We start from the raw sequence: 25,357 nt of genomic DNA, 5'->3' as shown, positions 1-25,357 counted from the left end.
TTAGCCTTCTTCGTTCGTCAATACCTATCATAAATAAAAGTTAGATTGAGCCCAAGTGGCGGAACTTGAAACAAAATTTTGAGGGGCAAAAATTTAATAATAATATTTATATTAAAATAAAATTTATAAATATAATTATTCTTTAAGTTTGTTACTAATAAGATAATAAATAAATAATTCTACTGATAAAAAAATATAAAATAGTTTATAATGGTACTCTTCGAGTCTTTAATGACTTAAAATCTTTCATACTTAAATCAGAACTAAACTTTTCAGCAATTTATAATATTTATTAAATTTTTTTATCAATTTATATAATACAATAATATCAATACTTATTGAATATTCTAATATTTTTTATCATATAAAAAATTAAATTAAATAAACAGTAAAATATAAAATAATATTAAATTAAATTAAATAAAAATATCTAATTTTTTATATTTGAACTCAAAAGTAGAGGGAGTGTTAGTTGTTATAGAGAGTTACGAAATACGAATAGAGAAGCTATTTTTTTTATTTGATTTGATTGTTAGATGATCTTTGTAAGAACTGGCTTAAATGCTTTAATAAAAATAATAATTTTAAGTGCCTGAGATAGATTCAAAATTTAGAAGTTTTAATTTGAAAATATAAAGGTGAAATTTGAATTCAATAGATTTTTCTGAGTTGAAAAATGTATCTTTTTCGAAAAGTTTTGTAAAAATGCGTACTGGCGCTTAAGCCAGTAGTACCGGGTCTAGTCTGTCTAGTACCGTATATTTTGAAAAATAAGATTATGAAAATTGATTTATTGTTTTGAAAGGATAAAAATAATTTGAAAATCGACAACTGAGCACTAATCTTGAAGGTTTTGGCCCAAAGTGGGCCAAACGGACCAAAAACACTTAGCGGGTTGGACCAGGCCCAAGTAGGCCCAATTACAACATATATATGCCCTAACTAATGAGCTTTGAGCTCATTTTCCATCATAGAGAGAGAGAGAGAGAGAGAGAGAGAGAGAGAGAGAGAGAGAGAGAGAGAGAGAGAGAGAGAGAGAGAGAGAGAGAGAGAGAGACGCTGATGAGAAGAGAAAAGAGAAGGGTTGGGGTTTCACTATTCACCCCAAACTTGTTTTGATCATAACTTGAGCTACGGAACTCCGATTGATGAGCCGTTTGTGGCCACGCGAAGCTCTTGTCGAGCTCTTCATTTATATCTAAGAAAATTTGGTAAGATCTCTCAACTCATGCCCCAGTTTCCTGCCCTAACTTTCTGTGTTTTTGGGGTTTGGTTTTTGAGTAGATTTTGTGGTTTACTTGTTTAGGTAATCTCTAGTAGCGGGTAATTATTGGATCTTGCCCCAATCACTATTGGATAAGTTAAGGAACCTCTATATCCTTGTGCTTTAGTGTAGTGTGAGCTTTATTTGTTGATGCATGGTTATGTTGTATGTATGAAGCTTGTTTTTGGAGTTGGTTGTGGCTTTTGGTTTGGCTTTGGTGGTTTGGAGCTTGATGGAAGCTTGTTGGAGCTAAGCTTTCGGTGTTTGCGCATATTGGAAATCGACCAAGGTATGGTTTCGGTTTCCTTTATGTAATATGTAATGTTTCTGGACACTTAGGCTAGTTGACCCTAAGATAGGATTGAATGTTATTGGCATATGAATAATTATATGTGAATTGACATTAATTGTTGGTTGTATTAGATTATTGTGGTTGAAGATGATTGTTGGGAATTATTGGTGTTGATGAGTATTTATGGTCATTAGTTATTTTGATGAATAATGAGGATGGTGAGAATTTAAGGTAATGAGTTAATGTAAAATGTTTTTGGTGGTTTGGAATAAAGGATATTGATGATTATGATGTGTGATGATGTATGTTGATGATGATTTTGGATTTTAAGTCTTGTGGTTGATGTTGTGTTAAGGTTGGTGGATTATTGATGAGTTGTGTTGGTATGTGTTGAGATTTAAATATGGATATTGATGATGACTTTGATTATTGGTTATTGGTGTTGATGAGTTCTCTGATGGATTTGGTTAATGTTAGATATTGTTTGGTAATGATTACTGGAATTGATGAGGTTTTGTTTTGGTTGTTGAGGTTGTTGTTGGTTGATGATGATTATGAGTGTGGATTTATGATTGAATTGGGAATTATGGATTGGTAGTGATATATGGTGTAATGGTTGAGCAATTTAGGTGTGAAATTGAGGAGAATGATATGAAATAGTAAGATGTTGGGTGTGGTAGTGTTTTATGATGATTGAGCAGGTTTAATTTGGTTTTGAGTTGAGAGTTGGTTAAAATTGAGGTTTTTGGTAAAAATGGATTTTTGGTGAACTTTGACAGATCATAACTTGAGCCTCAGTTTTCAAAATTTGTTGGAAATTACTTTAAATTAAATTTCATGGAAAAATCTTTAAATTGATATAAAGTTTGCAAAATTTGGATTTTTGTAGAGGAAGTTACGATCATTCAAAGTTTGGTTCAAAAATCCAAATTCTGTGCATGCTACAGAATTTGTGATTTCTGGTTTGTGTGCGCACGCACAGGGGAAGGCTTACTGATGGGAGCGCTAGCATGCCCTATGTGCACACATAACCAAAAAAGTTCTGCAAGCTGTGTGCGCGCACAACCCTGTGCACACGCACACGTTGGAAGGTGCACTCTGTTGAGGGCGTTCGCACGCCTTGTGCGGATGAACAGAGTTGAAAATTTTACTACCTGTGCGTACGCACACCTCTATGCATAAGCATACATTGAAAACTTTCCTGGGCATGCGCATGCACACCCATGTGCATACGCACATGCTCTGTTTTTCAACTAAAATCTTGTTTTTAACTGTTTCACCTTCCCAACAAGCTTGTAAACTTCTGTGACACCTATTTAAGACTTTTTGGCTTGTTTTCGAGTGTTAACCATATAGAAGGTCTTGGGTGGAATTATTTGGGTATTACTTTGAAAAGTTAGAGAATGGAGGTTTAGGTTTCTTGTGTATTGAGGATGAGTTTGGTTGAGAGAGAAGGAAGAGTGTGAACTTAGTGATTACTAACAACGAATTGAAAAGCTGATGAACTAACGAGTTCGGAATGGAATTAAGAACTAATGATGGTTATTATGAGCCTGATGGATGTTGGATGTGGAAAGTGTGCCAGGCACTATATCCTTGGAATGTTGAGTAATGATAATTGCAAGTGGATTGAGATGAGAAATGGTGATGAGCGGTGATGATTTGAGGTTGATGGACTTGTTGCATGTTGAGAGTGTGCCATGCACTATATCCTTGGGTTAAGTGTGGTGGTAACTCAAAGAGGAATGATGACCTTGATGAATGTTAAGAGTGTGCCAGGTACTATATCCTTGGGTTAAGTATGATAGTGTGCCAGGTACTATATCCTTGGAATGATTGATAATGAAAGAGATGTTGTTGTTGTTTTCCTTCTCTGCCGCAAGAGTGTGTCAGGCACTATATCCTTGGGTTAAGCATGCGAGCGTGCCCAGCACTATATCCGTGGGTGAATAGAGTGTGATCGACACTATATCCGTGGGCGTGGCAGAAAAGGCTACATCTGGAAGGGTGTGTCGGATTGGCATTTATAGACCGACAAGTGATATCACGAGCCAATAGGACAGGCATTCATCATATGCATCTGCTTGTTTGCTTTGATTACTTGAGTTTTCCTAATTGTATAATATGCCTACTTGCTTCTTGAATTACTTGTTATATATGATTATTATCTGTGTATTACTTGCTTGCATTATTTGTGATTGTCTTGTACTGAGGAGGTTAGGTAGGTGGTGGCGATGGGATCGCATGGAGGTTAGGTTGGCGAAGGCTGTGGGATACAGTGGTGTGATTAGTATTAGTTAGAATTCCCCTAAGTTTAGATAACCCGGTTTATGGTTTATGTTCTTTATTTATTTAATTTATTCTAAGCTTGAATATACGTATGCGATGTGAAGTTCTAAGATTGCCTTCGGCGTCCCAGAGCCTTACATCTTACATTATTGGGCACTGTTACCATACTGAGAACCTCCGGTTCTCATTTCATACTTCGTTATTATTTTTCAGATGCAGGTCGTAATTCACCTCGGTGAAATTGCGGACATGGTGGCAGAGCGGAGTATGGTTTCTTCCTGGCTTATTTCTGTTTTATTTTGTTGTAGTACTTTCTCTCACCCTTTTTGTTTTAGACTTTATAGCCTTAGAGGCTTACTTGAGAGATAAGTTGTATAAGTTTTTTTAATTCCAAAAACTCTGTATTTTCTGTTTATAACTAGTCGGCTTAAACTCCGCAAGTTGCGGCTAGTTCCCTATGATTATTATACTCTTATATCTATGTATGCTCTATTCTCTTGTATCTATACCTTGTATCTTGTGCGTTAGCTTCGTGTGAATGTTTCGCGCTTTTGTAATTCTGTTTTTGAGCTTAATTCTTCATCAGGCTTCTAGAATATATTATTTTCTTCTATATACATATGTATAAGCCTTAGAATTGTCGTAACCTTTGATTAACCTTTGCTTTACGGCTAGAGGTAAGGCTTAGGGTAATTGATGACATGCCATCATGTCATGTTTTTCTATACTTTTTCATACAAGAAATTTATAATTAGTGCTTAAATATTGCATTCTCTTGTGCTTAAATGTTATATTTCCTTGATCTTTTGATTTTATAAATTTTGTAGGAAATAAGTGGAAAAAGAAGCAAAAGAGCACAAAATAAGCCAAAAGGAAGAAAAGAGGAATTTTGAGCACGCTTTAAAGATTGAGCACACTTTGGAGTCCTAGGCCACGCTTTTAAAAGCGTGGCCCATGACCATGGAGCCGTGGCATTTAATGATGCCTCATGCATGCACTATTATTAATTAAAGCATGCATCCATGAAAGTTTCATTATTATTACCCATTTGGCAAATCAAGTTACGTTAATGCTCATGCATGCATTTAATTATTAATGATGAATGAATGAAATGCATGCATTATTAATTAAAGACAATGGCCGAATGAATGAAATGGATGTATTATTAATTAAAAGCCAATGGAAGAATGCATGAAGTACATTATTAAAGCAAATTGCTTTAACGTAATGCATTGGCATTAATTAATGAATGCATGCATGATTATTAAAGGCCAATGAAAAGCATGATTAGTAATGACCAATTGGAAAAACCATACCCTGGAGAAGCCCAAGTTGGCGCTAACGTTTGCCTCATACTTGGAGGCAAACGTTGGCACAATTTCTATACCCAGGGGAGGCCAACGTTTGCGCCAACGTTTGCCTCAAACTTGGAGGCAAACGTTGGCACAACTTCTATACCCAGGGGAGGCCAACGTTTGCGCCAATGTTTGCCTCAAACTTGGAGGCAAACGTTGGCACAATTTCTAATACCCAGGGGAGGCCAACGTTTGTGCCAAAGTTTGCCTCAAACTTGAGTGCAAACGCTGGCACCAAAATGTTCTTGGAAGGAAAACGTTTGAGTTCACGTTTGACCTCAAACGTGAGTGACAGATAATTACCGTTCTGCATAATTTTAACACTCCAACGTTTGGGTTAAAGTTTGCCTCAAACTTTGACTCAAACTTAAAGGCTCCAAAGTCCATTATGCAACCGTGTTTCTTCTCAAGACCAAGAACAATCAACAGAGGCCATCTTCAACCCAAATCCAAAGCAAGCAAAGCCCATTATCATCACTCAAAGGCACAAGAGATAGATAAAATAGGAATTTTATTTAATTGTAATTTGTCTTTAATTTCACTTTTATTTATCATTTTCATTTTGTAAAAAGCCTATATAAGGCATCATTTTATTTTAGAAAAGGGAGGCGGGCTCTAATAGAGAGCATTGAAGGCTGGCTTCACTAAGGAGCATTAGGATTTGAGAGCTCTCTCTTAGTTTTCATTTCTGTTTTGAATCTTAGGTTGAGAATTGAAAAAATTCTGTTTCAATCTCACCTTGAGAATTCTCTCTGTTTTCTTCTTCTTCAAACTTTCAAGTGAATTGTGATTTGAATCAAAGTTCTTTTCATTGCTTTTATCTTTAATTTTCCTGCATCTTGTTTGCTATTGGATCAAGGAAGGAATTGAGATATAGACTTGTTTTCTAGTCTCATTGATTTCCTGAGAACTTCAACCTTAAATTTTGATTTTAAAATTGAGTTGAATTTACTTTCTGTTTGCTTCTTCAAGCAATTTTGCTTTCTGTTTAAGATCTGTTGCAAGTTACTTCTCTGTTTGAGTGCTACTTATATTCTCTTGCTTAATTTCTGAATTTCCAGCACCCAATTCCTTTTACTTTTCATGCAATTTAATTCGTATGTAATTGTTCCAAGTTCTGCTTGCTGCTTTCTTTAAATTTCCAGCACCCACCCCATTTACATTTGATGCAATTTATATTTCTTGTCATTTAAGATTTTTCCAATTTACATTCCTTTCCCTTTACGTTTATTGTCATTTACTTTCTGCAATTTATATTTCACTGCAATTTACTTTCTGTTGATCAACGTCACACAATTCACTCAATGTTAGCTTGACTAAACTAATCACCCACTAAAGTTGCTTGATCCATCAATTTCTGTGGGATCGACCTCACTCTAAGTGAGTTTTACTACTTGATGCGACCTGGTACACTTGCCGGTGAGTTGTGTTGGATCGTTTTCCATCCATCAAGTTTTTGGCGCCGTTGCCGGGGATTGATTTAGATCAACAATGATTAAGTGGGTCAGAAGTCTAGATCAAGCATTTTCTTTATTTTTGTTTTCTGTTTCAAAGTGACACCAAGGTGTTTGAGTTATTGCCTTACTAAAAAATTCTTCTCTGAGACATGAATTTCAATTTTCTTTGGTGTTGTGTTTTACAAAATTCAAATGGAGTTCAACTCATATTATGATCAAACAAATTTTATGGGATATTACCCACCATCACCAATCTCTAATGGTGGTTAGGAATATCACCAGGAAATACAAATTCTGAGCACCCCAATTCATAGAGATTTGCTTCAGAGATACAAGATGAACAAGAGAATCATATGGGATACTTCCCACCACCACAAAATGATCTAAGTCATTATTCTAATGGTGGATGGAAGTATCACCAAGGAATGAAAGAGCATCCACCTCCACTTTCCAGTTTCTCAATTGAAAGTTCTTCATCACTTAATTATGCCTCAACACAAAGTTTCCTCCAAAATCCATACAAGTCATCCCATCAATCACACAACTCATTCCATACCCCTCAACACAACTTCACCACAACACATCCATGTCACCAAAATTACTCTCAACCTTCATCTCTTAAATCAGCAGATGAGAATTACCTTCAATGGTCCAACGAACCCTTAGAAAGCCAATGCCAAGCCATTGAGATACACAGAAAACTCGTGGAAAGATACACACAATCCCAATCCTGGAAAGAAATCATCCTCAAGAAGATGAATGGGCCCTTAGAGCAAATAAGGAGGAAATTAGAACCATCAAACAGTGAGGATGAAGACAAATTTGTGGGTGAGGAAGTGGAAAAATAAGAACAAAAGGCCCCTGTGTCAAGTGAAATTGCAATGAAGGATAAGGAACATGAGCCAAGGATTTTACATTCACAAAAGCTACTTGAGGTGACAATGAAACATAAAGATTTCCTCCCAAAGGAATTAGTGGAAAATCATGAAGAAGAAATGGAGGATGATACTCAAGAGAAGTCACACTCAATTGAAGTGGAGAAGTGCACAGATGAAGAGCTCACGGAACCACCATTGCAAGGGACTCTTGATGAAGATAAAACTCTAGTAATCACACAGCAACCAAGTCTTGAATTCAAAGAAGTTAAGGCAATTAACAAAAGCACCGAGAAGAGGATTGTGACCAAGCTACAAAGGACAATATTCATGAAGAAGAGAAGGTCAACTACAAACAATCCTCCCCCTGATCCAGCAAGCAAGCTCAATCAAGTCATTAACAAAAGAAAGCTTGCTAAGGAGAGACCAAGACAGGGGGCAATAGCTGAATCTTCTCCTCCTTTGAGGTCATTCCTTTTAACAAACTGGAAGAAGAGGAAGAAAGTGAAGAACAACATGCCAACAGTAGGTATAATTTCTCTTCTCTGCTTTGTTTTCTTTCTTTAAATTCAATAAATTAGCATATGGTTACATTCTAAGTTTGGTGTTGCCATGCAACACTTTGTTTTCAATCCCCCTGGATGATTGCATCAATTTTAAAGTGTCACACTAAGATTCTAAGTTTGGTGTGCCACTTAATTTTATATGCAAGTCATCCAGCAGCACCACTTGTTTGCATAATCACAATGCCTCTGCAGTTTTATTTTTCTCTTTTGATTTAACACTTTTTCATTATACTTGCTTTAGTTATTTTTCTGTTTTTAAATGCTTTCCTCTAGTTTGCTTATTAACTGTCTTTGTTAGTACATCACCAAGAGATCCTTATTTATGACAGATTCTTGGCTTGGTGATTGTACTTAACAAATAACAGTTTCATTTGCTTAGTTTTAATTCAAATAAATTGACATATGATTGCATTCTAAGTTTGGTGTTGCTATGCAACAAAATTTGGTTCCAATCATTACTAGATACTTGCATCAATTCCAAGTGAAAGTGTCACACTACGTTTGGTGTTTCTATTTCTCTGTGTCTTGATGGTTACTCTTAATTTCTCTTACTTAAAACACATGTGCCACTAATGTTTTATTGTGTAAGACCATCATGATCCATCTTAGCCCATAGCCATTGTTCTAAATTGTTGCTTGAGGATGAGCAAGCATTCTGAGTTTGACAAGGAAAAGAGGAAGAATAGAGGAAAAAGGACAACAATAGAGAAGATGAACTACAAGGTTGTAAAGTTCCTTTTCCTCTCATTTGTTTCCAGTACTCTAAATTGCATGACTGTCTTTATCTCTCTGTTTGCATGTGTGTATGAATAAGCATAGTTTGATTACTGATTTCTAACATGCTGCTGTGACATTATAACTACCAACTTGAGTTTTGTGAATTCAAAGCAGTAAAGTATCATGATCATAAACAAACAAGACATTAAAGAAGAACTTAGCATGTGCATATAAGTTTTGGAAAGCTAGTATGATTAATTGTTGCTCAATTACATTGGATTTTATTTAATTGAAGTCTTCATCTAGTACATTTTGTGAAATTTTTTGAAATCATGAAAACCTTGAAGGAAGCAAATACAAATTAAGGCAAGAAAAGAAAAAGGGAAAGAATGAGAAAGCTGAAGGCTCTGAGTACCAATGACAATTCAATTGTTAAGTACTTGTGGTGTTTATGTATCAAGCCAAATGCTTGAAAACAAAACACTTAGAGTCAAGGTTAGGCTCAAGTGCAAAAGCACTCCCTCAAAGCTCAAGGTTCTGAGCATCAATGATTAGAGAGTTAAGAAAAGAAACAAATGAGCTTAATGAAGTCCTCTAATTCAAATGCTTGTGGTGCTTATGTATCAAGTGGTAATACTTGAAAACAAAGCATTTAGGGTCGTAGCTTTGTTATTAACTCATGGGGCAAAGCACCCAAAAGGAGAAGCTAATAAGACAATCAAAAGCCTGTTTCAAGGAAGAAATATAAGAAAAAGATTTCATAAATTGAGCTAGATGGAAGCATCAATCATTTATATTTCTTTTGTGATTGTGGCATGCAAAGAAAACTAGCCTACCATGAACATTGAGTTGCTATTCTTCTTACCTTGGATTGTCAATCTTTATTGCATAATTCTTTTCTTGCTTGGGGACAAGCAAGGTTTAAGTTTGGTGTTGTGATGACATGCCATCATGTCATGTTTTTCTATGCTTTTTCATACAAGAAATTTATAATTAGTGCTTAAATATTGCATTCTCTTGTGCTTAAATATTATATTTCCTTGATCTTTTGATTTTATAAATTTTGTAGGAAATAAGTGGAAAAAGAAGCAAAAGAGCACAAAATAAGCCAAAAGAAAGAAAAGAGGAATTTTGAGCACGCTTTAAAGATTGAGCACACTTTGGAGCCTTAGGCCACGCTTTTAAAAGCGTGGCCTATGACCATGGAGCCGTGGCATTTAATGATGCCTCATGCATGCACTATTAATAATTAAAGCATGCATGCATGAAAGTTTCATTATTATTGCCCATTTGGCAAATCAAGTTACGTTAATGCTCATGCATGCATTATTAATTAAAGACAATGGCCGAATGAATGAAATGGATGTATTATTAATTAAAAGCCAATGGAAGAATGCATGAAGTACATTATTAAAGCAAATTGCTTTAACGTAATGCATTGGCATTAATTAATGAATGCATGCATGATTATTAAAGGCCAATGAAAAGCATGATTAGTAATGACCAATTGGCAAAACCATACCCTGGAGAAGCCCAAGTTTGCGCCAACGTTTGCCTCAAACTTGGAAGAAAACGTTGGCACAATTTCTATACCCAGGGGAGGCAAACGTTTGCGCCAACATTTGCCTCAAACTTGGAGGCAAACGTTGGCACAACTTCTATACCCAGGGGAGGCCTACGTTTGCCTCAAACTTGGAGGCAAACGTTGGCACAATTTCTAATACCCAGGGGAGGCCAACGTTTGCGCCAAAGTTTTCCTCAAACTTGAGCGCAAACATTGGCACCAAAATGTTCTTGGAGGGAGAACGCTTGAGTTCACGTTTGATCTCAAACGTGAACTCAAACGTGAGTGATAGATAATTACCGTTCTGCATAATTTTAACACTCAAACATTTGGGTTAAAGTTCGCCTCAAACTTTGACTCAAACTTAAAGGCTCCAAAGTCCATTATGCAAACGGGTTTCTTCTCAAGACCAAGAACAATCAACAGAGGCCATCTTCAACCCAAATCCAAAGCAAGCAAAGTCCATTATCATCACTCAAAGGCACAAGAGATAGATAAAATAGAAATTTCATTTAATTGTAATTTGTCTTTAATTTCACTTTTATTTTTCATTTTCATTTTGTAAAAAGCCTATATAAGGCATCATTTTATTTTAGAAAAGGGAGGCGGGCTCTAATAGAGAGCATTGAAGGCTGGCTTCACTAAGGAGCATTAGAATTTGAGAGCTCTCTCTTAGTTTTCATTTCTGTTTTGAATCTTGGGTTGAGAATTGAAGAAATTCTGTTTCAATCTCACCTTGAGAATTCCTCAGTTTTCTTCTTCTGCAAACTTTCAAGTGAATTGTGATTTGAATCAAAGTTCATTTCATTGCTTTTATCTTTAATTTTCCTGCATCTTGTTTGCTATTGGATCAAGGAAGGAATTGAGATCTAGACTTGTTTTCTAGTCTCATTGATTTCCTGAGATCTTCAACCTTAAATTTTGATTTTGAAATTGAGTTGAATTTACTTTCTGTTTGCTTCTCCAAGCAATTCTTCTTTCTGTTTAAGATCTGTTGCAAGTTACTTCTCTGTTTGAGTGTTACTTATATTCTCTTGCTTAATTTCTGAATTTCCAGCACCCAATTCCTTTTACTTTTCATGCAATTTAATTCGTATGCAATTGTTCCAAGTTCTGCTTGCTGCTTTCTTTAAATTTCCAGCACCCACCCCATTTACATTTGATGCAATTTACATTTCTTGTCATTTAAGATTTTGCCAATTTACATTCCTTGCCCTTTACGTTTATTGTCATTTACTTTCTGCCATTTATATTTCACTGCAATTTACTTTCTGTTGATCAACGTCACACAATTCACTCAATGTTAGCTTGACTAAACTAATCACCCACTAAAGTTGCTTGATCCATCAATTTCTGTGGGATCGACCTCACTCTAAGTGAATTTTACTACTTGATGTGACCCGGTACACTTGCCAGTGAGTTTTGTGTTGGATCGTTTTCCTCAAATAATAACCAAAATACATACAGAAAACCACAAAACACGTACCCCAACCCTAACCATCATCCATCCAATAAGCAAACCACCAACCAAAACACTTACCATCAACCCTCAACACCCCACAACCAACCAATCTCACAAGACTCTCAAAGGATCACCAATTTGGAGCTCTTAATGGAGAAAATGATGAAGCACCAAGAGATGACAACAAAAAACCAAGAAGCTTCAATCAAAAACCAAGAGGCTTCAATCAGAAATCTTGAGAGGAATATGGAACAAATGGCTAAATGAATCATAGAGATGGGTGAGAAGCAATCAAATGCATCCCCTATTGCCACTCAAGACCACCCAAGGGACAAAGAAAAAGCTACAAAGTGGGAGGAGTGCAAAGCAATCATAGTGGGAAGTGAGAAGGAAGCCATCAATCAGGAAGAATACAACAGACAAGTTCCACAAGAAGAGACAGAAGAGAGAAGTGAAGAGGAGAGAAGGACCAAGAATGCAAAAATCTCAAAGAGAGATAAGGACATCATTGAAACACAATTACAAGAGACGAAGGAAGGGGTGAAGCCATATATCTCCAAACTTCTATATCCTCAGAGGTTCAAAAAAGAAAACGAGGATAAGCAATACTCAAAGTTCCTGGACATATTCAAGACACTCAGCATCAATATTCCTTTCTTAGAAGCACTTGAACAGATGCCATTATATGCCAAATTTATGAAAGAAGTGCTAACAAAGAAAAGACCCTTGAAGGAAGGACAGATTGTTGAAATGACAATGGAGTGTAGTGCTATTCTCCAAAGAAGTCTACCAGAAAAGAAGGATGATCCTGGAAGGTTTTATATACCTTGTACCATAGGAAACATAACTATTGAGAAATCATTCTGTGACCTTGGTGCAAGCATAAACTTGATGCCTCTATCTCTTATGAGGAAGCTTCAAATTTTTGAGATGAAACCCACTCGAATAGCTCTTCAAATGGCTGACAAGTCCATTCAGCAAGCACTTGGAGTTGTAGAGAATGTGCTGGTAAAAGTGGGGAAATTCCTTCTCCCAGCTGATTTTGTCATCCTGGATATGGAGGAAGACCCTAACGCGCCCATCATCCTGGGGAGGCCTTTCCTGGCTACGGGCAGAGCATTGATAGATGTTGAAAAAGGGGAATTATTATTGAGAGTGCATGATGAGCACCTAGCATTCCATGTTTTTAAAACCCTGCATGAGCCCATTCAGAAAGAAGATTTTATGAAGGATAAGGCCAGAGATCAAAGCCTGAAGGAGGCAGTCAATGAGTTAATTCCAAGACTTCTAAATCTATGCTTTAAAGAAGTAGAAATGGTGCAACAGACCAAAGAAATCAAGGAGGAACTAGATCCAAAACCCCCAGATGAGAAACTCAACATCCCAGATAAAGAGCCACTAAGGCATGAATTATCTCCTGAGAAAGAAGAGAAGAAGAAGAGGCTAAAAGGGTGGAGAAACGAGAAAATCCCACTGAAGGCTTCTCACCAAGGGATAAAGTGGTGTTGAACACCCAACCAATGAAGGTGTCTCCACAATTATCTGAGTACTATACTGTGAACCGAATCCTCTCACTTGAACACCTAGAAATCATCAAAGAGGAGATCGGAAGAAAGTTCACAGTAAGAGGAGAAAAGTTAAGGCACTATGCTTTTCATCCTCCATGATCAAAGAACAAGATGTCAAGCTTGACAATAAAGAAGCGCTTGTTGGGAGGCAACTCAACTTGAGGTAATTTTCTCTTCATAGCTAATTTAATAAAAAGGTTGAGTGATTTATTTGTATTGCAAGAAGCTAAGTTTGGTGTTGCACACCAAAACAATTTAAGGGAGAATGAAGAATTCTAAGTTTGGTGTTCCTCCAAAATCTCAATTAAAAGCACATTCTCACTTTCTGCATAAAAAGTTGCTAGCTCCAAGCAATCAGAGAAGTTACTTAACCAGTGTCCATTTTCTAGTCTTTAGTTTTATTGTCTTTAACAAAGATAGGAGGATTTCACATATAGTTATTTTGATGCATGAGAAAGGTGGCAAGGAACTAAGTTCGGTGTTCACACACCAAAGTAAGTTCAAAAGCCTACAAGAAAATCCTGCACACTAACCAGTTACCTAAGGGCTTGAGAGACAAGCAACTTCCATGAACTTTGCAGGAATTCAATCATTCTCTTGGAATGGCTACATACCATCAGCTGAGAGTAAGAAGAAGGAGCCACCAAGAGGTTGTATTGTCACTTAATTCCATTAGCATTAAACTGTTTTAATTTGGAAGTTTGAATGTAACCATCGTAACAGTAACTGTTAGTTCAGTCATTTTGCATCTTGAGTGTTCTAGTAGAAATAAGTATGCTAGCTTAAGTGTGTGCTTGTGTGTTCACTTTCACTTGACTAAATGCATGCTTTGTCTCCTGTTTTCTTTAATTCAATAAAAGAGAAATGTTTGAACTAAGAAGTAAATATCCAATGTTGCAAAAGTAAGAATGAAAGTCAGTGGTGGTATTTTTTGAGTTAATGTATGGTTCATAAAATAAATGCTGCATAATGATATGTTCTTTGAAGTGTGAACTAGTTGGCTGTTATAAAGGCTTGTACCATTTAAGATCCCTTAAGAATGAAATAAACTAGAAGGAAAAAGAAATAGAAAAAGCCAAGAGTGGCAAAGAAAATAAACAATAAAGGCTAGGCACCAATAGCTTGGACCCTAGGACACATGCCTGTGGTGTTTTTGTACTAGGATATGCTTGGACAAGTAAGTTCTGAGGAGTATTTCAAAACTTGGCCACTTAGATCAACTGATTTGGGATGGCCAACTGAAAGTCCACAATAAAGAGCAACTTAGCTACAAAACACTTAGTTATCCAAAGAGATGCTTGGCATCAATGATCCTAGGAAGAAAAGGGTGAGCCATGTGTTTGTGGTGAAGAAATGTTGAGCAAAAATAAAGCCAAAGGCTGCTGCAACATTTGCCACCAAGCCTTCAAAGAACAATAAGCTCTCTGAGCAAAACAAAAAAGGAAAAGTTAGCAAGGGAACAAGCCAAAGTAAAGCCTTATAGCAGCAAGCCTAGCAAACCTTAGAGGAAACATCTCTTATGTAACAGCAAGCAATAAATGAACCACCATTGTATGCATACAAACTCCATGAACTCAGTTCAACTATATGCTCAATAAGGATATGCACACTTCTCTCTTTCATGTCATTTTCTCTTATGTTTGATGCTTGCTTGGGGACAAGCAAGATTTAAGTTTGGTGTTGTGATGCCAAGGCATCTTAGCCTAGTTTTACTAGTCTTTTTCTTTGTTTTTAATAGTTTTTATACACTTTCTTGAGTAACAAGTAAGCCATTTGGGTAGAAATTCATATGTATTTGAATTCAATCAACCATGAGTAAATTGATGCACTTTCATGAAGTTTTGGGCTATAATTGCTTATATGTCAAGGATGATAATAAATCTCATGATTTGAGCATAGCTTTGATGCATTTGTTGATTGATGACAGGTGACTAAAAGTGCTGGAGGAAGGTTGAAGAAAGGGGATGGCAGAAGACAGCAAAACCAACCTGGGAAGAGTTCAAAATTATACCCTGGAGAAGCCCAAGTTTGCGCCCAAGTTTGCTGCAAACTTGGAGGCAAATGTTGGTGAAACGTATGCATCCAATAATGAATTAGTACATCAATTTAAATAGAAAAGTAATAATCTCAATCCACAGAAATAAACAGAGCTCCTAACCTTAACCAAAGAGGTTTAGTGGCTCATGACTTACAGAGAAAACAAGGGTTCTGAAAAGTGTAAAAGTGCGGAAGTGAGAAGATTCCCTTAAAGGGTGAATCTTTTCCCTTTTATATCTAATCTAATTTGATTTGTAAATAAATTAAAAATAATAAATCCTAGAACTAAAATATATTGTTTGTAAATAAAGATTACAAAAATAAAAGATAAGATAACTAATAAAAGCTAAATCCACTTGAAGATACTCTCTTGATGGGCTTTTATTTCAAACTGCCTGGCACTAAACGCCAGTTGGGTGTTTAGCCCCCAAAGTGGACAGCAACGTTCCTGGTTAGTGAGCCTTGCTGGTGCTAAACGCCCAACTGGCATTTTGCGCCCATAGTGTCAACCTCAAATCTTCTCCTTTTAGCTCAAAACTCTGCTAGCTTGCTCCGAATTTCACCTGAAATCAATAAAAATACTAAAATACTCAAAGTAGCATCCAAAGAGGATTTTACACTAAAATAATATAAAACTTAATAAATTCTAAGTAAAAATGACTGAAAAGTAAAGGAAAAATAGGTACAAGATGTTCATGCATCATCAAGCTATATCAAGACTTTATCAAAAGAAAAGAGTATAAATAAAGAGGCTAATTTGACTATACAAAAGAAAAGGGTTTAGGCTAATTGAAAGCTAATATGAAATTTAATGATGATATCTTTGCACATCTTGACGTCATCATTGACCTTAGCAACTCATGTAAATCTAAAACATGTGATTTTGGTGGCCTAAGTGAAGCTCCTCATCTGGATGAAGCAAATTTTTTTAGAATAACATTAATTAAAATTTTATCTTTTTTTTCTTAGTTTGTTTCAAAATTTTTTTCTTTGGTTGTAATTTTCATTTTTCTTGAAACTTTTGAATTTTTTTCTTTAATAGTAATTTTTTATTTTCTTAACGAAGATAGATATTTTCTACATTTCACTCAAATTCAACAATGAAAAAGTATGTCTCGTTGACAGTGCTTCAATGCATACAATACTTAGACAAAAAAATATTTTGTCTCACTTGTTATAAAGAAAATAAATCTAAGTATGATTCTTGGTAGTGCAAAAATGATTGAAGGCTCTAGAAGAGCTACTATATTATTACTTAAAGGAACTAAGTTTTTCATAAATAATGCATTACTATTAAGTATGTCTCATATAAATTTGCTATGTTTTAAAGATATCTACCAAAAATAGATACCATGTAGAAATCACAAGAGAAGAAATTAATGAATATCTCTATATTGTAATTATATATCAGGTGAAAAATGTAGGTTAGAGAAACTATCTGCTCTTTCTTTTTGAGTTGTATATACCAATTAGCAATGTGGAATTACATGCCATAATAAACCAGAAGTTTACAAATACAAATATATTTATAATTTGGCATGACCCATTAGGACATTCAGATTCTATCATGATGAGAAGAATCATCGCGAATTCATCTGATCATCTTCTAAAGAAACATAAAATTATTTAATTTAATGAACTCTCATGTACTACTTGTTTTGAAGGAAAATTAATTATAAGACCATCACAAGAAAAAATTCGAATCGAATCACCATATTTTCTGGAATGTATTTAGGGTGATATATGTGGGACCATTTATCCACCATGTGAACGATTTAAATATTTCATGATTTTAATAGATGCATCTTCACGATGATCCCATGTTTATTTACTATCAACTCGTAACATAGTATTTGTGAGATTGATAGTTCAAATAATTAAATTAAAAACTCATTTTTTAGATTATGTTAGAAAGACAATACGTCTTGATAATGCCGACGAATTTTGGACCCAATTATTTAATGATTAATGTGTATTAACTGGAATTACGATAGAAAAACTTTTTGCTCATCATGTATACACTCAAAATGGCCTAGCAGAATCATTGATCAAATGCTTCCAATTAATAGCTATATCATTACTTATGAAAACAAAATTGCATATTTTAGCATGGGACATGCTATTTTGCATGCTGCAGCATTTATATGCATCAGACCGACAAGTTATGTTAAATCCTTTCCATTATAACTGGATTAAGGTTGAGAGTCAAGCATTTCTCATCTTAGGATATTTGGATGTGTCGTTTATGTCCCAATTGCTCCACCACAATGCACAAAGATGGGATCCCAAAGAAGATTGAGATATATGTTGGTTATAAATCTCCATCAATTATAAAATATCTTGAATCCATGACAGGTGATTTATTTAAGGAAAGATTTTTTTTATTGTCACTTTTATGAAACATTTTTTTCAAAATTAGGGAGAAAAAAATAATCAACGGAAATAAGAAATTACTTTTAATACATTATTATCGTTATCCCATTTAGATCCTTGCACTAGATAATGTGAGCTAGTAGTACAAAAGTTAATTTATATGCAAAATATTGCAAATCAATTACAAGACGCATTTTCTGACCTAAAGAAAGTAATAAAATCTCACATTTCAGTTGCAAATGCACCAATAAGAATAAATATCTCAAAAGAACAAGTTGTTAGTACAAATGAAAGTAATCCACCCCTAAAGTGTGAAAGGCCAATCGGTTTTAAGAATAAGCACTCTCGAAAAAAGAGAGAAATAATTAATCATGATGGTCACAATATGGAGGCAAGTACTCAAAAGAGATCTGAAGACATAAATATTGATAAAACTTCGAAAGAGGTTCAGGTACCTGAAAATAAAAACATCTTGATAAGTTTTGTCACTACCGAAAAAAGATCAAACTGAAAAAATACTATTGTCGATAATATTTTTGCTTATAATATTGCTGTTGAACTAGTAAATCAAAATGAGGATCACAAACTAAAATCTATCAAAGAATATAGACAGAGAAATGGTTGGCTAAAATAAAAAAAATACAATTCAAGCTAAATTAACTTTTCTTAGAAAAACGCAAAATTTTTTGTCCTATAGTCAAACATCTGAATGTATAAAACCAGTGGGATGCAAGTGAATTTTTGTGCGCAAGCAAAATACAAAAATGAAGTAGAAAGATACAAAGCACGGCTAATAGCACAAGGGTTCTCACAAAAATCTGGTTTTGACTATATGAAAACATATTCTTCTGAGGTGGATTCAATTACATTAAGATATCTTACTAGGTTGGTTGTGCATGAAAAGTATGACATGTGTCTAATGGATGTTGTTACAGCTTATTTATACAGCTTAATTGATAAAAAAACTTATATGAAAATCTCTGAGGGATTCAAAGTGACTGAGGCATACAATAATTCTTCAGAGATTTGTTTAGTAAGACTTCAAAAATTCTTGTATAGATTAAAATAATCTGAACTTATGTTATATAAATATCTCAGTGAATACTTATTGAAAAATGGATACAAAAATAATCGTGTATTTCCATGTGTATTCATAAAAAGGTTTGAATCTAAAATTGTTATTATTGCAGTATATATTGATGATATAAACATAATTGGATCACTCGAAGAGATTTCAAAAACTGTGGATTATTAAAAAGAGAATTTGAAATGAAAGATCTTCGTAAGACAAAATTTTATCTTGGTTTACAAATTGAACATTTGAAAGATGGTATATTCATCCATGAGTCAACTTATACTGAGAAGTTTTTAAAAAGATTTTACATGGACAAGGGACATTTATTGAGTACACCAATGGTAGTGAGATCACTAGATGTGGATAAAAATCCATTTCGATCTTGTGAAAGTCATGAGGAGCTCCTTGATCCTTAAGTACCTTGTCTTAGTGCTATTGGTATACTAATGTATTTCTCTAATGATATAAGACCATATATAGCATTTTTAGTGAATTTGTTATTGAGATTTAGCTTCTATCCAACTAGAAGACATTAAAATAGTATTAAACATATGTTAAGATATCTCTAAGGATCTATTGATAAGGATTTATTTTACTCTAATGAATTAACATTTTAATTAGTTGGATATGCAGATGCAGGTTTTCTTTCTAATTCTCATAAATGCAGGTCACAAACAGATTATCTATTCACAAGTGGAGGAACAACTCTATCTTAGCGCTCAAGAAAGAAAACTATAGCTGCAACATTCTCAAATTATGCAGAAATATTGACAATTTATGAAGCAACTCGAGAATGTGTTTAGCTTAGGTCAATCACCCAATATATTCAAGATATATGCGGCTTACCCATAAAAGAAATACCAATAGTCATATACAAAGATAACTCTCTTTGCATACGTCAACTAAAAGAGGGATATACATCAAAAGAGATAGAACAAAGCATATTTCACTAAAGCTTTTCTACTCTCATGATCTTAAACAAAATAGTGATATAAATATTCAACAAATTCGTTTCACTAATAATTTAGCAGATTTGTTCACCAAAATACTACCTATTTCAATATTTGAGAACACTACTAGAAAACTAGTTATTACAGACGGATATTTTTGACGAATTTTGTCCCACGGAAATACAGACGAAATTTCAAAGGGATTTTTTGTCAGAAAACAAAAAAAATGAATTAGCATAAATTACAGACGGAAAAGAGAATCCGTCGATAATTCTGTCGAAAAAATTAATTTTTTCCGTGGGAAATGGTTACAGACAAAAAATCCGTCTGTAATTAAATAGACAAAAATGCTGCGTTTTATTAAATTATTACAGACAGAAAATCCGTCTGTAATTTAAAATTTTCTGTTGGAAATAATAAACTAAACCTACCATTGCCCGAGCTACATTCATAGCACACAAATCAAACGAGATAAACCAGCATTCCTCACCCTTCTTCTCCGTCAACACTAATAAACCAGCTACCTCTTCTTCTCCTTTCCTCACCCACAGCGGCACCGCCGGCCACCCTAACCGCCGCAGCTACCTTCTCCTTCTTCTCCTCTTTTTTAAACACTAAACCAGTAGAACAAAGCAAGCTCAAGCTCCACCACTACCGCGCCTCTCTCTCTCTTCTTTTATCCCCCTCAGTTCTGGCTATAGCCATCATCTCTTCCAATGCTACAGCCATCATCTCTTCTAGTCAATGCCGCGGCTACCTTCGCGCAAGCCCTAGCTCTGTGGCGACCAAAATCGGTTACACCGTCAGCCGCGGTTCCACCTCTCTCTTTCCCCCTGTTCGAATCGTAGAGACCTGGGCATCCTTCTTTCCAGGTTTTGGTTGTCTCTGCTTCCAGGTTTTGGTTTCAAAATTCTTTTAATTTCTGCTGAGTTCAATTAATTTTGTTTAGTTAGTTTGATTTTAGTAATTATTTTAGTTAGATTTGTTTTCTGATTAGTGGATTTTTAGGTTGTTAAAATAGGATTAGATTAGGTTTTGATTCTGAATAGCTGAGAAATATTTAGATTGTTAATCTGGATTGCTGAACATTGTTAATATGAGCTTGATGAATGTTGTCTAGAACAGAAATTTAATTTAGTTAATGGCTTCTTCTCTGGTAATGCTTCTTCTCAGTAGTTTTGTATTTGGAGTATTAGCAGAATTGTTTTTCTGCTTATTTATTCAACCTATTTTGTTTAATTTATAGATAGATAGATATTATGAGTTCTCTGTTGTTCATGAGATATGTTAAGTTGAGCATTAAAAAAAATAAAATGGAATAATAGGTAAAATTCCTTTGCGTTATGATTTTAGTTTGTAGATTTGTTCCATAATTGATACTTTTGCTTGAACAACATTTTGTATTGTAGAAAATTCTCTATTGTTCATGCTATTTTTGCATCTGTTATATCTTTTTACCTCCTCATGAGATCAGATATTAAGTTACTCAACTTCGCTTCATCGGATGCTGCATTAGGTAAGAATATCTGTATTTTGATCTCGCCTTCATCATCTACTGGTTGTATTACCATTGTTGTAAAATCTGGAATTATGATTGATGATGCTGAGAACTGATGTTGAGGTATTGAAGAAGATCATTGAATTCTTGAAGTTGTAATTTCTATATCCATATGATGTAATTTTCGTTAATCTATAATTTCTATTGATCCTTCTTGGTGCTGTGGTGGTTGTGATTGAGATCTGGAATTTGATTCTTCTTCTTCTAATTCTTCTCTGCTAAGTTGTTCAATTTCTATTTTGTGCTTAATTTCTTCTTCTTCCTCTTTTCTTTCTTGAATTTTATAAAAAGTAGGAGGAGGTGAGCATTTACAAGCTTTGTTGTGTATGTGAAATCTGAGAATTTTCACATGACATTGATATGGATTTTTATGCTTCTGATTGGTTTCCATAATTGTGATTTGTTTTTTCATTCATGATTTTCATGATGTATGTCATTGATGCTATATGATTGTCAAATGATTCTGTAGCAAATAGCTTATGGCTTGTGAATTCGTGTATTCTATTTGACCTTGTTCGCTAGCTTCCTGTTCATTTTCGCTGAATATGTCCTTTTCAATTTTGTGTGATGGATGATTAAATATATTAACATAATTGTCACTTTGATTTTATTAGCACTAAATTCGATTGGCTTCGCAATGAAAGCTTCCTGTGATATCTAGTGATTGTGATTATGCCAATACTTGACTTTTTACTATGCTCTTCTTAAAAGGGAAACTAGGGTTCTTTCTTTCTGTTCTTTCATCAATTGCATGAATCTGGTCATTTATAGTAATGTTTTCTTGCTAATAAAAATAGTAATTTTTGCTAATTTTGGAATTTGATATTGCTGACCTTTGTTATTAGAAGGATTACCACTACTTGTCCTTTTCAGGAAAAAAATGAGTAGTCATGCGAATATTATTTGGAAATTTTGATGAAGTTGGGGCAAAATCCAAAAAAAGGCCCAAAACAGTTGAATTAAACCCACACATCATTCCTTCTTTAGAAAGTGAAACCTAAAAGGCAAAAATTGATAGTCACATCCTTAAATTTGACTTTACCTTAATCTTCAGCATTTGTCACCTTCATCTATCTCTCTTACTTTTTATGTTTGTTTTTTCCTCACGTATTCTATGCTTAGGGGCAGAATTCATAGTGTTCTAGATAGATATCAAGCATTCTTTCTCTCATCAGCTAACATAATGATAAGTTGTTGGTTTGTTTCTTGCAAGACAAGCAATTGTAGCTTCTTTACAAAATCATCTGGTATAATTTTTGTACTTATATGTTTAAATTCTTAGAAAAGTTGGTGAACTGCAACAATTATTGTTGTAATTTAAAGTTTGTTTCAACTTTTTTACTGTTACTTTTAACGCTATTCACTCACATTAGAAAAACCACTTGTAATATAAATTTTTGCGTTAATATGGAGTGATATTTATAGCAAAGCTATATCTTTCCATTTCTTTAATACATTAATAGTTGTGATGTACTTTTACCTTTTAAGAATATCATCCTTCTTAATTTGTCTATGACTCTATGCACATTATACATGTATAGGGCAATGTTGCAATGTTCTTATTATTATTATTATTATTATTCTTTTTTACATGCAGAACTTTTATATGATCGGAAGAGACAAAAGCATAACCTCATGAAGGGTCTTAAAGATTGACAGATTGGATCCAACGGAACTAAACATCACTGAAGATTTGACAATGTACTCAGAAATAGAGTGTTGTGACCTTCTAAGGCACATACACGAAGGAAACAAGTCAACAGGGGGACTGAAGTTTGTTACAACTTGTTATGGAATCATTGGTAATTGAATCTTCTATCATCTTCTTCATATGAACAAAATTGTTATAATGGTCTTGTTTTCCAAAATACTGGATGTAATAATTAAGGGTTCTGTCATCTTATTATATTTTTTTATCTAGGATTTGTCAAGTTTCTTAAGCCAAACTACATGCTTCTCATAACAAAGCGAAGGAAAATTGGCACAATATGTGGGCACACTATATATGGTATCGCAAAGAGCGAAATGGTTCCAATCCTATATCCTACTGTGTGATCCAAAATGGCATATTCTAAGGATGAAAACAGGTCTTTAGTCAATTTTGCATGTAATTGTAATACGTCTATAGCACATATAAAGAGACATCTGAGTGTAGCATTGAGAATTATACCCTGTGGTTTGTACATAGTTGAGAGTTACGTTATAAATTGTGGGTTTTCATTTGTGTTCATTATGTTGTGTAGTGAAAACATTTTGTTAGAACATCATATTTTAGCTTTGTTGAATTCTACAGTTTGGTTTCCTTTTTCTGTTCCTTAATTTTTGTTTTTGTTTTATTTTTTTATTGTACCATATATGTTGATTGTCTCTCTTTAGTGTGTATGCACAATGTGGGCTTCCTCAGGTCAACCCTATCATCTTTTTGTGGTACTCCCTAATTGTCTCTTTTGAAATAGAAATGATAATACTTCTTCAAGATTTCTAAGTCGTGTAGTATGTTTAGTGTATACCTCCATCATCCATTTCATGTTATACATTTATTGTTAGTTCATTTCCTGCAAATGTACAGGGGCAATCTTCATTGCTGTTATGATGTAAATGTAACTTTTTGAGTGAGACAAGGTATTGCCAGGGTTTCACTCAGGAGATGGCTTTCATTTTCTTTTGTATCTTTTTTCAATATTGTTGGTTATAGTTAATTGCTTAACAATTTTATTTTATAACTATTTGTTTTCATTTTTATTTAGTCATATAATAATCCATCTTATTAATGGGCTTTACTTTTCTTCTTTTGTGACTTAGATACAAGAAGCTTCTGTGCAGTGTGGATCTTACGAAGGACTTCTTTTTCATCTACTCATTCAATGTCATGTTTAGTCTTCAAAGGAACTTAACCAATCATAATACAACAGAACAATCACTTTACGAAACACTGTTTGTTTGGAATGAGTTTTTGACTCGTGGAGTCAGTAATAATCTCCAGAATGCTTCCTGGATAGTTTCCTTAGTTTATGGCTTTTTTAAACAGGTACATAACACACTCCCCTTTTGGCTAATGGATATCTTTAGTTTTTATCTTCTATATATTAATTTCGTTGTACTTTATCAGCAATATTAATTTCATTTGAAATGTCTAGTTTTTACCATATGTAACTTTGTATATGCTATTGCTGGCATTTTATGTGATAGAGTTAATGCTGCAATCATTAAACCATGGATTAGTAGTATTCACACAAAATGATAATTTAACGTAGGCAGTATTTTTTATCGCTGTATTGGTGTCATCAAGCCTCTCCTATAAGTGCTAGAAAGAAATGCTAGAAATATCTATTCCTCATAAAAGGTTATGCATTTTCTTGTTGACAGTTCATTTATGGCATGCTATGTGATGAGCGGATAATTTATACGCTTTTTGGCATTGTTTTTAGGTAGTTTTTAATATGTTTTAGTCACTTTTTATTATATTTTTATTAGTTTTTAAATAAAAATCATATTTATGGACTTTACTATGGGTTTGTGTGTTTTTCTGTGATTTCAGGTAATTTCTGGCTGAAATTGAGGGACCTGAGCAAAAATCTGATTCAAAGGCTGAAAAAGGACTGCAGATGCTGTTGGCTTCTGACCTCCCTACACTCGAAATGGATTTTCTGGAGCTACAGAAGCCCAATTGGTGGCTCTCAATTGCTTTGGAAAGTAGACATCCAGGGCTTTCCAGCAATATATAACAATCCATATTTTGCTCAAAGATAAACGACGTAAACGCCAGTTCCATGTTCCATTCTGGCGTTAAACGCCAGAAACAGGTTACAAGTTGGATTTAAACGCCCAAACCAAGTTACAACCTGGCGTTCAACTCCAGAAACAGCCTAGGCACGTGTAAAGCTCAAGTCTCAGCCCCAGCACACACCAAGTGGGCCATGAAAGTGGATTTCTGCACTATCTATCGTAGTTTACT

General features: G+C 34.5%; 1 pseudogene; it reads left to right on the top strand.

Annotated features, from left to right (window-relative positions):
* LOC112770061 (phosphoinositide phosphatase SAC2-like) overlaps nt 1-25,357 on the top strand; it is a 78,653-nt pseudogene that overhangs the window by 20,834 nt on the left and 32,462 nt on the right.

Source organism: Arachis hypogaea, chromosome 18 (assembly GCF_003086295.3).
Source record: "Arachis hypogaea cultivar Tifrunner chromosome 18, arahy.Tifrunner.gnm2.J5K5, whole genome shotgun sequence".
Taxonomy (NCBI): Eukaryota; Viridiplantae; Streptophyta; class Magnoliopsida; order Fabales; family Fabaceae; genus Arachis; species Arachis hypogaea.
Note: the sequence above shows the minus strand (reverse complement) of the source record. Positions and strands in the feature narration are given on the sequence as shown.